Genomic DNA, 10,692 nt, shown 5'->3' on the forward strand with positions numbered 1-10,692 from the left:
CTCCGTGGAACCATAAAGGACACACTCAGGGGGCAGACTCAGTGAGCACCAAAGCCCCATTGAAGCAAGTCTTGCCCCAGAGGGGTGTCTCCAGCACAGAAGTTCTCCCACCATAACCACAGCTGATTCTCACAGCCAATTGGCCTGGAGGTCAATTCCTCCCAGTGATACCTACAACAATCAAGGCTTAACTACAACAAGACTGTGCACAAAGCCCACCAGGGGGTGCACCAAGAGTGTCCACCTCAGGTAATTGGGGAGGCTGAGCCACTGGGCCCTATAGGATACCTAGCACAGAAAGCCACTCTATCAACACAGGGAAGCAGCCAAAATGCGGAGACAAAGAAACAGGTCACAAATGACAGAAATGGAGGACAGCAAACTACTGGATATAGAGTTCAAAACCACGGTTATAATGTTACTTAAGAATCTTCTAGATTGAGAGACCAAGATGGCGGCATAGGTAAACACCGGAGACTGCTGCCGCAAACAACCACTTCAAAAATACAACTAAAAGACGGAACGGACATCACCCAGAACCACAGGAAGGCTGGCTGAGGAGAGACTCTTCAACTAGAAGGAAAAATAACAGCACACCGAGGCTCAGAGGAGGCGCAGTGTGGAAAATACTCAGGTGCGGAGGTGCGCGCGCAAAGCGGGCTGGTGGCTGAGAGCGCGGTTGTCGTTTTCGGTCAGGGGGGAGTCTCAGACTCTGAGCTCCAGATACGGGCGAATCGCTGGGGACTCAAACGGGAGAAGTGGGAGTGTCTGGCATCAGTTGGAAGGCAGCTTTCTCTCTGAGGTTTGCAGCGGTTCCTGGGGTTCTGAGAAGCAGAGCCTCTGGGAACGGGACTGAGAGGGGCTATAACCGCTCCCTCCGCCCGCCCTGTTGAGCCCGCCCCGCCCAAGCCCTGCGCAGAGCCATTTGCCGGATCGCCTCAGGCAAAGGCTAGATTAGCACCTCCCCAGAGGACAGAAGTTTTCCGCGGCAGACACAGCTGATTCACACAGCCAGTCGGCCTGGTGGTCAAATCCCTCTAGTATTAACTACAACAGTCAAGGCTCAACTAGAACAAGACTGCGCACAAAGACCACTAGGGGGTGTACCAAGAAAGCGTAAAAAATGCGGAGACAAAGAAACAGGACAAAACTATCAAGGGAGGATATTGAGTTCAGAACCACACTTTTGAGGTCTCTCAAGAGGCTTCTAGAGTCTGTCGATAAACTTGATGAGATGTACAGGAAATCTAATGAGACCCTCGATGGTGTGATAAAGGACCATCTAGAAAGTAAGCATACACTGACTGAAATAAAGAATATTATACAGACTCCCAACAGCAGACCAGAGGAGCGCAAGAATCAAGTCAAAGATTCGAAATGCGAAGAAGCGAGAAACACCCAACCGGAAAAGCAAAATGAAAAAAGAACCCAAAAATACGAAGATAGTGTAAGGAGCCTCTGGGACAGCTTCAAACGTACCAACATCAGAATTATAGGGGTACCAGAAGATGAGAGAGAGCAAGATATTGAAAACCTATTTGAAGAAATAATGACAGAAAACTTCCCCTACCTGGTGAAAGAAATAGACTTACAAGTCCAGGAAGCGCAGAGAACCCCAAACAAAAGGAATCCAAAGAGGACCACACCAAGACACATCATAATTAAAATGCCAAGAGCAAAAGACAAAGAGAGAATCTTAAAAGCAGCAAGAGAAAAAAAGTCAGTTACCTATAAGGGAGTACCCATACGACTGTCAGCTGATTTCTCAACAGAAACTTTGCAGGCCAGAAGGGAGTGGCAAGAAATATTCAAAGTGATGAATAGCAAGAACCTACAACCAAGATTACTTTATCCAGCAAAGCTATCATTCAGAATTGAAGGTCAGATAAAGAGCTTCACAGATAAGGAAAAGCTAAAGGAGTTCATCACCACCAAACCAGTATTATATGAAATGCTGAAAGGTATCCTTTAAGAAGAGGAAGAAGAAGAAAAAGGTAAAGATACAAATTATGAACAACAAATACACATCAACAAGTGAATCTAAAAATCAAGTGAATAAATAATCTGATGAACAGAATAAACTGGTGAATATAATAGAATCAGGGGCATAGAAAGGGAGTGGACTGACTATTCTCAGGGGGGAAAGGCTTGTGGGGGGTGTGGGAAGAGACTGGACAAAAATCGTACACCTATGGATGAGGATAGTGGGGGAGGGTAAGGGCAGAGGGTGGGGTGGGAACTGGGTGGAGGGAAGCTATGGGGAGAAAAAAGAGGAACAACTGTAATAATCTGAACAATAAAGATTTAATTTTTAAAGAAAGAAACAAAGAAACAAACAAAGAAAGAAAGAAATAATTACAGGCCAATACTCCTGACAAACATAGATACTAAAATCCTCAATAAAATATTAGCAAAGAGGATCCAGTAATACATTAAAAAGTTCATACACCATGACCAAGTGGGATTTATTGCAGGGATACAAGGCTGGTACAATATTCGCAAGTCAATAAATGTGATACATCTCATAAACTGATTGCAAGACAAAAATCACATGATCATATCAATTGATGCAGAAAAAGCATTTGACAAAATCAACATCCTTTTTTTGATAAAAACTCTCAGCAAAGTGGAAATAGAAAGGTCATAAATCAACATAATAACGGCCATATATGACAAACCTATAGCCAACAGCATATGCAATGGGCAAAAACTAAAAACATTTCTCCTAAGAACAGGAACAAGACAGGGATGTCTGCTTTCACCACTCTTATTCAACATAGTACTGAAGTTCTAGCCATAGTGATCAGACAAGAAGAAAAAATAAAAGGCATCCAAATTGGAAAGAAGAAAGTAAAACTGTCATTATTCACAGATAACATGTTACACATAGAAAATTCATTAAAAAACTATTAGATTTAATAAATGAATTTGGCAATGTAGCAGGCTACAAAATTAACAGCCAGATATCTTATGGCATTTTTATTTCCCCTTCATATATGCTCTATTTTTTTTCTTCTATACCTACCTTTCTATATGATCTAAATATTGGGTGCTCAACAAAAGTTGCTTTTCTTCCACATGAGTTTGCTATACTCTCCTTCCCCATGCCATCTCAGATTACAGGAAAACATGCTATTATTCTATTTATTCAATCCTCACACAGGATATTAGGATATTCATGGAAAGCCTGTAAAATCTAGAAAATAGACAAGGACTGAGAAAGGAGAGCAGTGTGACTGAGCTCCAATGTCAAAGGAAGGTGGTGACATTGCAGGATTTCATAAAAGCTTCAGAATATTTGAAAAAGCTGGAATCATTATACCTGGGACAATGGATCCTAAGAGCCTATCAGAATTCTCCTAGATGAAATATTAATCTAATAGAACTTACAGTACAGTGAAGAAGATGACTACATACAGACTTTACAACGCAAGATGGTAAAATAGTGTTCCAATCAAGGCACAAAATGTCTTAGAAGCAAAAGGAAATGACAAATTCTAAACGATAAAGTTTCACAAAATACCATGTGACCAGGACTTAAGCATTTCAATAGATTATGACAGAAAATTATTCCACGCAGCAGAAATACTGTAAAGGAAAGGTAAAGATGGAAAATTCTAGATATGTGAGAGAAATCTACATTAATAAAAGAGAAACATGGTAATTGGCGTACGACCGCTACCCTTTTCATTGGCTAATCAGTGAGTATATGCAAATTAACTGTCAGCCAAGATGGCAGCCGGCAGCCAGGCACTGAAGCGAGCACGAGGCTTGCTTGCTGCAGACTCCAACGTTCACTTCCACATGAGTTTGCTATACTCTCCTTCCCCATGCCATCTCAGATTACAGGAAAACATGCTATTATTCTATTTATTCAATCCTCACACAGGATATTAGGATATTCATGGAAAGCCTGTAAAATCTAGAAAATAGACAAGGACTGAGAAAGGAGAGCAGTGTGACTGAGCTCCAATGTCAAAGGAAGGTGGTGACATTGCAGGATTTCATAAAAGCTTCAGAATATTTGAAAAAGCTGGAATCATTATACCTGGGACAATGGATCCTAAGAGCCTATCAGAATTCTCCTAGATGAAATATTAATCTAATAGAACTTACAGTACAGTGAAGAAGATGACTACATACAGACTTTACAATGCAAGATGGTAAAATAGTGTTCCAATCAAGGCACAAAATGTCTCAGAAGCAAAAGGAAATGACAAATTCTAAACGATAAAGTTTCACAAAATACCATGTGACCAGGACTTAAGCATTTCAATAGATTATGACAGAAAATTATTCCACGCAGCAGAAATACTGTAAAGGAAAGGTAAAGATGGAAAATTCTTGATATGTGAGAGAAATATTAAAATAAATGATTAACTCTTCGTCCCTAACCTATTTTGAATGTCTCTGATTATCACAATTTGTTTTAATGAATTTACTGATTTTTAAATCACATTTTATTTTTATTTTTAATTGAATTTATTGGGGTGAAATTGGTTAATAAAATTATATAGGTTTCAGGTGTACATTTCCATAATACATTTCTATATTGTATTGTGTGTTCACCACCCCAAGTCAAGTCTCCTTCCTTTTATTTTTCAATTACAGTTGACATACAATATTATATTAGTTTCAGGTGTACACCCCAGTGATTAGACATTATGTAACTTACTAAGTGATCATCCCAATACTGGTATATCTCATGCCCATTTGACACCATCATACTTGTTAGATTATTGACTATATTCACTATGCTGTACATCCCAATGACTATTCTGTAACTACCAATTTGTGCTTTTTAATCCCTTCACCTTTTTCACCCATCCCTCCAACATCCCTCCCATCTGGCAACAATCAAAATGTTCTCTGTATCTATAAGCCTGTTTCTGTTCTGCTTGTTCATTTATTTTGTTTTTTAGATTCAATTGTTGATAAATATGTATTTATTGCCATTTCATTGTTCATATTCTTCTTCTTCTTCAAGAAGACTCTTTAACATTTCAAGTAATACTGGTTTGGTGGTGGTGAACTTCTTTAACTTTTTCTTATCTGGGAAGCTCTTCATCTGTCCTTCAATTCTATATGATAGCTTTGTTGAGTAATTTTGGTTGTAGGTCCTTGTTTTTCATCATGTTGAATATTTCTTACCAATCCCTTCTGTTCTGCATAGTTTCTGTTGAGAAATCAGCTGATTAAGTCTTATGGGAGCACCCTTGTAGGTAACTGCTTTTCTCTTGCTGCTTTTAAGATTCTTTCTTTGTTTTTAACCTTTTTGCATTTTAATTATGATGTGTTTTGGTGTGGGCCTCTTTGGGTTCATCTTTTTGGGATCTCTCTGTGCCTCCAAAATTTGTATGTCTATTTCCTTCACCAGGTTAGGGATGTTTTCTGACATTAGTTTTTCAAATAGGTTTTCAATTTCTTGCTGTCTCTCTTCGCCTTCTGACACCCCCATGATGTAAAATTTGGTACACTTAAAGTTATCCCAGAGGCTCCTTACACTATCCTCATTTTTTTTTGGATTCTTTTTTCTCTCTATTCTGATTGGACATTTGCTTCCTTATATTCCAAATTATTGGTTTGATTCTCAGCTTTATCTACTCTACTGTTGATTCTCTATAAATTATTCTTCATTTCAGTGTATCCTTCATTTCTGACTTGTTCTTTTTCATGGTTTTCATGTCCTTTTTGCTGTTGAAGTTCTCACTAAGTTCATTGAGCATCCTAATAACCAGTGTTTTGAACTCTGCATCTGGGGCATGTTTCTCTGCCTCCTTCTGTTTGTCTCTATGTATCAGGCAGAGCTGCTACATCTCTCAGGCTTGGTAGAGTGGCCTAATGTAGTAGGTGTCCTGTTGAGTCCAGTGGCACAGCCACCCTGTTCACCAGAGCTGGGCACTCCTGGTGCACTCCCACCACATCCCCCATATGGGTTATGTACACCCTCCTGTTGTAGTTGAGCTTTGATTACTGCTGGCGTGTCAATGGGAGGGTTTTCACCCAGGCACATCATCTGTAAGGACTGGCTTTGACCACCATGGAGGATCAGCTATTCAGGGGGCCACTCTATAGAGCAGGACTTACTTTGGTGCCTCCTAAGTCTGCCCCTTGAGTGTGTCACTTGTGGAGGTGGTTGGGTGGTGCTTCAACATGGTCTGAAGCTGTCCACTAGGTGCAATGGCTCTGGAGCCTCCTGGGAGGAGCAGGCCAAGGTCAAATGCAGACTTTGTTCTACCTGGGGCCTCTGGGCATGAACTACAAAGCAATCTGCAGATGGCTGCTACTTGTGCCAGTCTCTGAGGTGCCCAGGAGAGGCCAAGCTGTGAACCAAGCCCAGTTGCTAATAGTGCCAGGCCTGTGGCCACTTAGCAAGAGGTAAGGGGCATGCCAAAGCTAGATGCTGCTTGTTTTGAGAGATTTTAGGAAAGTGTGAATGAAGCATAAGCCAACACAGGCCATTTATATGAAAATGCCACTGGAAATAGGTTGGGTGTGCCCACAAGTTGGGTGGGGTGGGGTCTCAGGGAATTACCAGGGCAGGGCTACCAGTGATAGCCAGGTTGATGGAGACTCAGATGTGGTGCCTTGTGGCTCTACGGGGGTAGGATTTAGCAAAGGAACAATGGTCTCTGCCAGCACTTCTGTCTGGGAGAAAGCTGCCCTTCCAGCCCTGGCCCCAATGCCATACAATTCAGTTCCTCCTTGGATGTCCCTGGTACCTTTCGAGCTTCTGCCTCAGCACTGAAGCTCAGAGGAAGTGAGTCCAAGTAAGGCCATTTGTGGGCCCTTTAAGAGAAACACCTGGGAATCCAGAAGCACTCTGTCTCACTCAGCCACAATCCCTACTGATATTTACAGCCAGAAATTGTAGGGACTTTCTTCCTGGTACTGGAACCCTGGGCTGGGGGGCCTGGTGTGAGGTTCGGACCCCTTACTCCTCAGTGGAGATCTCCTCAGCCAAGATATCCCTCCTGATTTTTATCCGCCAAATGTGGGTGTGGGACCAGCCTGTTCTGTATCTCTGTCTCTCCTACCAGTCTCAATGTGCTTCTACTATACGTCCTTAGTTGTAAGACTTCCATTCAGCGAGGTGTCAGGTCGTTCTGAATAATGGTTGTTCTGTAGTTTAGTTGTAATTTTGATGTGCTTATGGGAGAATGTGAGTATGCCACCATCTTGCCTAAATCTAATAAATTTACTTTTAAGAGCTTTTGAGCTTAGCATTTTAATCTAGTGGATTCCTTAAATTATGCAGATGATTATCTGCAGGATGGATTAGTTGTTAAGCAGTATTTTCACAACTCAGATGGATCCCAAGCTCTGCCGTAATTCTTGAATGTGGTGCTACACTCACGTTATTCCCCACAGGCTTTCTCTTCAGTGCTGGTCTAGCAGTATGAATGAACCAATCTAACATCCTAAGATCCCAGAAAAGCGTCACACTCTTTTACACACACATTGCAATCAAGAAAAAATTATATACTGTAAGGACTAATAACCCCATAATAAAAAAGGTAATAATGTAAAATAAACCATGTAAATGTTTATACTGCATTCTATAAAGAAGTCTAGAATTAAAAGAGACTTTAGGAAAAAATCTAGAATAACCATTTGACCCAAACTGTGTCTGCTAGGTTCTTTCTCTCAGTTTATTTATTTATTTTTTTAAAATATGTTTATTGATTTTTTACAGAGAGGAAGGGAGAAGGATAGAGAGTTAGAAACATCGATCAGCTGCCTCCTGCACACCCCCTACTGGGGATGTGCCCGCAACCAAGGTACATGCCCTTGACCGGAATCGAACCCGGGACCCTTCAGTCTGCAGGCCGACACTCTATCCTCTGAGCCAAACCAGCTAGGGCATCTTTCTCTCAGTTCAGCATCAAGGCTAAATGATTAAGCCTCTCTGTAAATACTCAGGAGCCTCTGAGAAGTCACATTCAACCATGAATACAAAAAAGCAGAACTAAAATGGTCAGCAAATAGAGAACAATGAAGCAAAGAAAGGCAAAGACTAGAGACTGGAAAAGTTGCAGGTTGTCCAGTCCCTGGTACCTAATAAGGTCTGTCTGCATTTGGCTCCCGTCAAATTCCTTTCTTTTTCCTAAAACTAGTTCAAGTTCATTTCTGTTACTTGCAGCAGAAGCTTAACTAATGAAATAACCAAAATCCCCCATAAAGTCAATTGATTGATTCACATTCATGGTCTACCTTTCCTATACTTTTCTTTCTCTTTATTTGTATTTCCTTAAAAGTTATAAATATGACTTTGATATGCTATAGAGACGAATATGTGAACGGAGACCCAGGATTGTGCTGAGCATTTTAAAAGTAAAACCCATCATGCCCAGGAAAGAGAAAACAGAAATATTCAAGTAAAAGCCTTGAGATATCTGTACAGCAAACAGAGATGCTAACAGCTGGCAAATTAAATAAATAGCTATCTGATTACCCTCCTACTGAAAGCCAATTTAATTCTGAATAACACAGATGGGTAAGTCCAAATCAGCCTCCTCTGAGGTATGATCATAAGGTGAAATTCCATATAGGGCATTTCATCTGGAATGCTCACACAAAAACGCCACAGTCCTCCCAATCATAGAAAGGTTTGGGTTCTCTCCAGTGGTATCCCTAACCCGGATGCAAATTCCAAAACTGAATACCAAACCATCTTAGGGCCTGGGCTTAACTATCCCCAAAGAGCTGTTAGGCATTTACCCTGTGATGTAACTAGAACTTTCTGGTATCAGGAAGACATTCACAGAAGCTTAATATTATGGAACTCTGTCCAGGTGTGTGCATGTGCCAGGTATTAAGACATTCCTGAGGCAGATCCGGGCCCCCTAAACCTGGACCAACACCCATCAGACTACAAGCAGACCAGTTTAACATGTATAGCAAGACAGAGTTGACAATCAGATGTCTGAATCAATGTAGTGGGTGGCTCTGCAGGATTCTATAAACAAAAACAGTATTATAGGATCCTGCGGTTAGAAGGAACTTGGGAACTATGTCCAACTTCATCATTTTACTGAGAAGAAAGTTAAACATCAGAACCAAATTCATCAACTAAATCCTTAACTATAATAAGTAACAAAGGTGAGATAACATCAAAGGGACTGTGACCGGATTATGATAGAACCTAAAAGCATGTGGCTCATTATTTCAACTTTATTTACTAAAGTTGCTCTTTAATAGTTGAAAATTTATTTTTAATTTAAAAAAGGGTAAATGTGTTAGAAAAATCTATAAAAACTACTGGTGGGATAATTTTTTGATATTTTGTTACTTGATTTTAGCAAAAGAGTAAAGATTTCTAACCTAACGAGTTAACATTTTAGTTAAGTTATTAGAGTAAGCACCTTTAAAAGCCAAATAATGGGTGTGGATTAAAACTAGATGATATATGCTTGCAACCTTGGCAGACAGGCAGTTTAGGCACTGTGACAAAATTCTAAATGGCAGAGAGATACTTCTAATTTTAATACAAAAAATTTGAGACATGCACATAAGGCCCTAATGAGAGTCACCAGAAATTAGATTGATATGTCAGGTGGGACCAAAATTAAAAGAATAAATGTTTAAATCATTTAGATATAAACTTGATACTCACTATTGCTGGCAAGGGGCCACAGAACAGTGGATTTGGTCTTCAAGGGCTGTTTACTACAGTAAACAGTATTAGGTAAGTCAACATATCACTGAGGGGGAAAAACCATACATCTATTCCCTGCACAATCCACTATTTATGGTGCAGCACAGTATTTTTTTTAGAAGACCATTGATACAATGTGGTTAGAACTGGTTGTGTTTCCCAAGAAGTGCTATTAAAGGTATTCCTAAAATATGAATTCATAAAAAGTAGGTCTTTTTGAAAAACAATATTAACCAGAAACAAATATGAAATAGATATTACTTAAATATTTTAAATTGCACATTTAATAAAAGTTAAATATTTTTTAAATCTCCCATTAATCTGAATTGACAATTTCTAAGTTACATAAATCCTTAAGACTTTTTATAGAAAAAAACTAACTTTTAAAATCTATTTTGCCAACAATGCTGCAAATGGAAAAATATGAAGAGCTAGCCAAAGACTGCTGAATAGAACCTAAGCTTAAGAATCAGCTTCCCACTAACGTATGAGTCCTATTTGTTAGCCCTATCTTATTTGCAACAGTTTAGTCCACGGGTGGCAGAAACAAAACTAAACTAAAATTTCCTAAGGAATCTCAACTCTGAGGATTTACAATTTCTGCTCCTTCAAGCCAGATAAAACTAAGAACCGAGCTCTGATAACTAGATACTGATCACAAATATAAAATTCATGCGCTTTCACATTTACCTTAAACTCTGTATGGGTGCTTTCAAATAATTAACTTTTATAATAACCTTATATTTAAAAAATTCCTCCCTGATATGTGCCACATGATTTAAAGAAAACGATTCTTAAAGGTTGTTCTAAGAATTCAAAACTGCCCCACTTGATAGCCTATGGTCCTCACCAAACAGCGGAATGGCACCTTTCGTTCCCATAGTTCCCCTTGAAATAGTTGGCGCAGGGTAAAACTTAAAAAACAGACTTCGATGCTTTTTTCCGCTTCAAAACAAAACAAAACTAGTACCTGGCAAACTCGGGGTTCGGTGTGGTCCTGGCCTGTTAAGTGCCAGCCGGGCCCGCCGGAGCCC

General features: G+C 39.9%; 1 protein-coding gene across 1 annotated transcript in view; it reads right to left on the reverse strand.

The window, feature by feature from the left end:
* Positions 1–9,639, reverse strand: part of MSRB3 (methionine sulfoxide reductase B3) — a 184,235-nt gene extending 174,596 nt beyond the window's left edge. Inside the window, exon 1 of the mRNA XM_014544936.1 lies at positions 9,617–9,639. The gene's annotated coding sequence lies outside the window, so the exon portion shown is untranslated. The remainder of the gene's footprint in view (positions 1–9,616) is intronic.
* Between the last annotated feature and the right edge of the window lie 1,053 nt (positions 9,640–10,692).

Source organism: Myotis brandtii, unplaced genomic scaffold (assembly GCF_000412655.1).
Source record: "Myotis brandtii unplaced genomic scaffold, ASM41265v1 scaffold389, whole genome shotgun sequence".
NCBI lineage: Eukaryota > Metazoa > Chordata > Mammalia > Chiroptera > Vespertilionidae > Myotis > Myotis brandtii.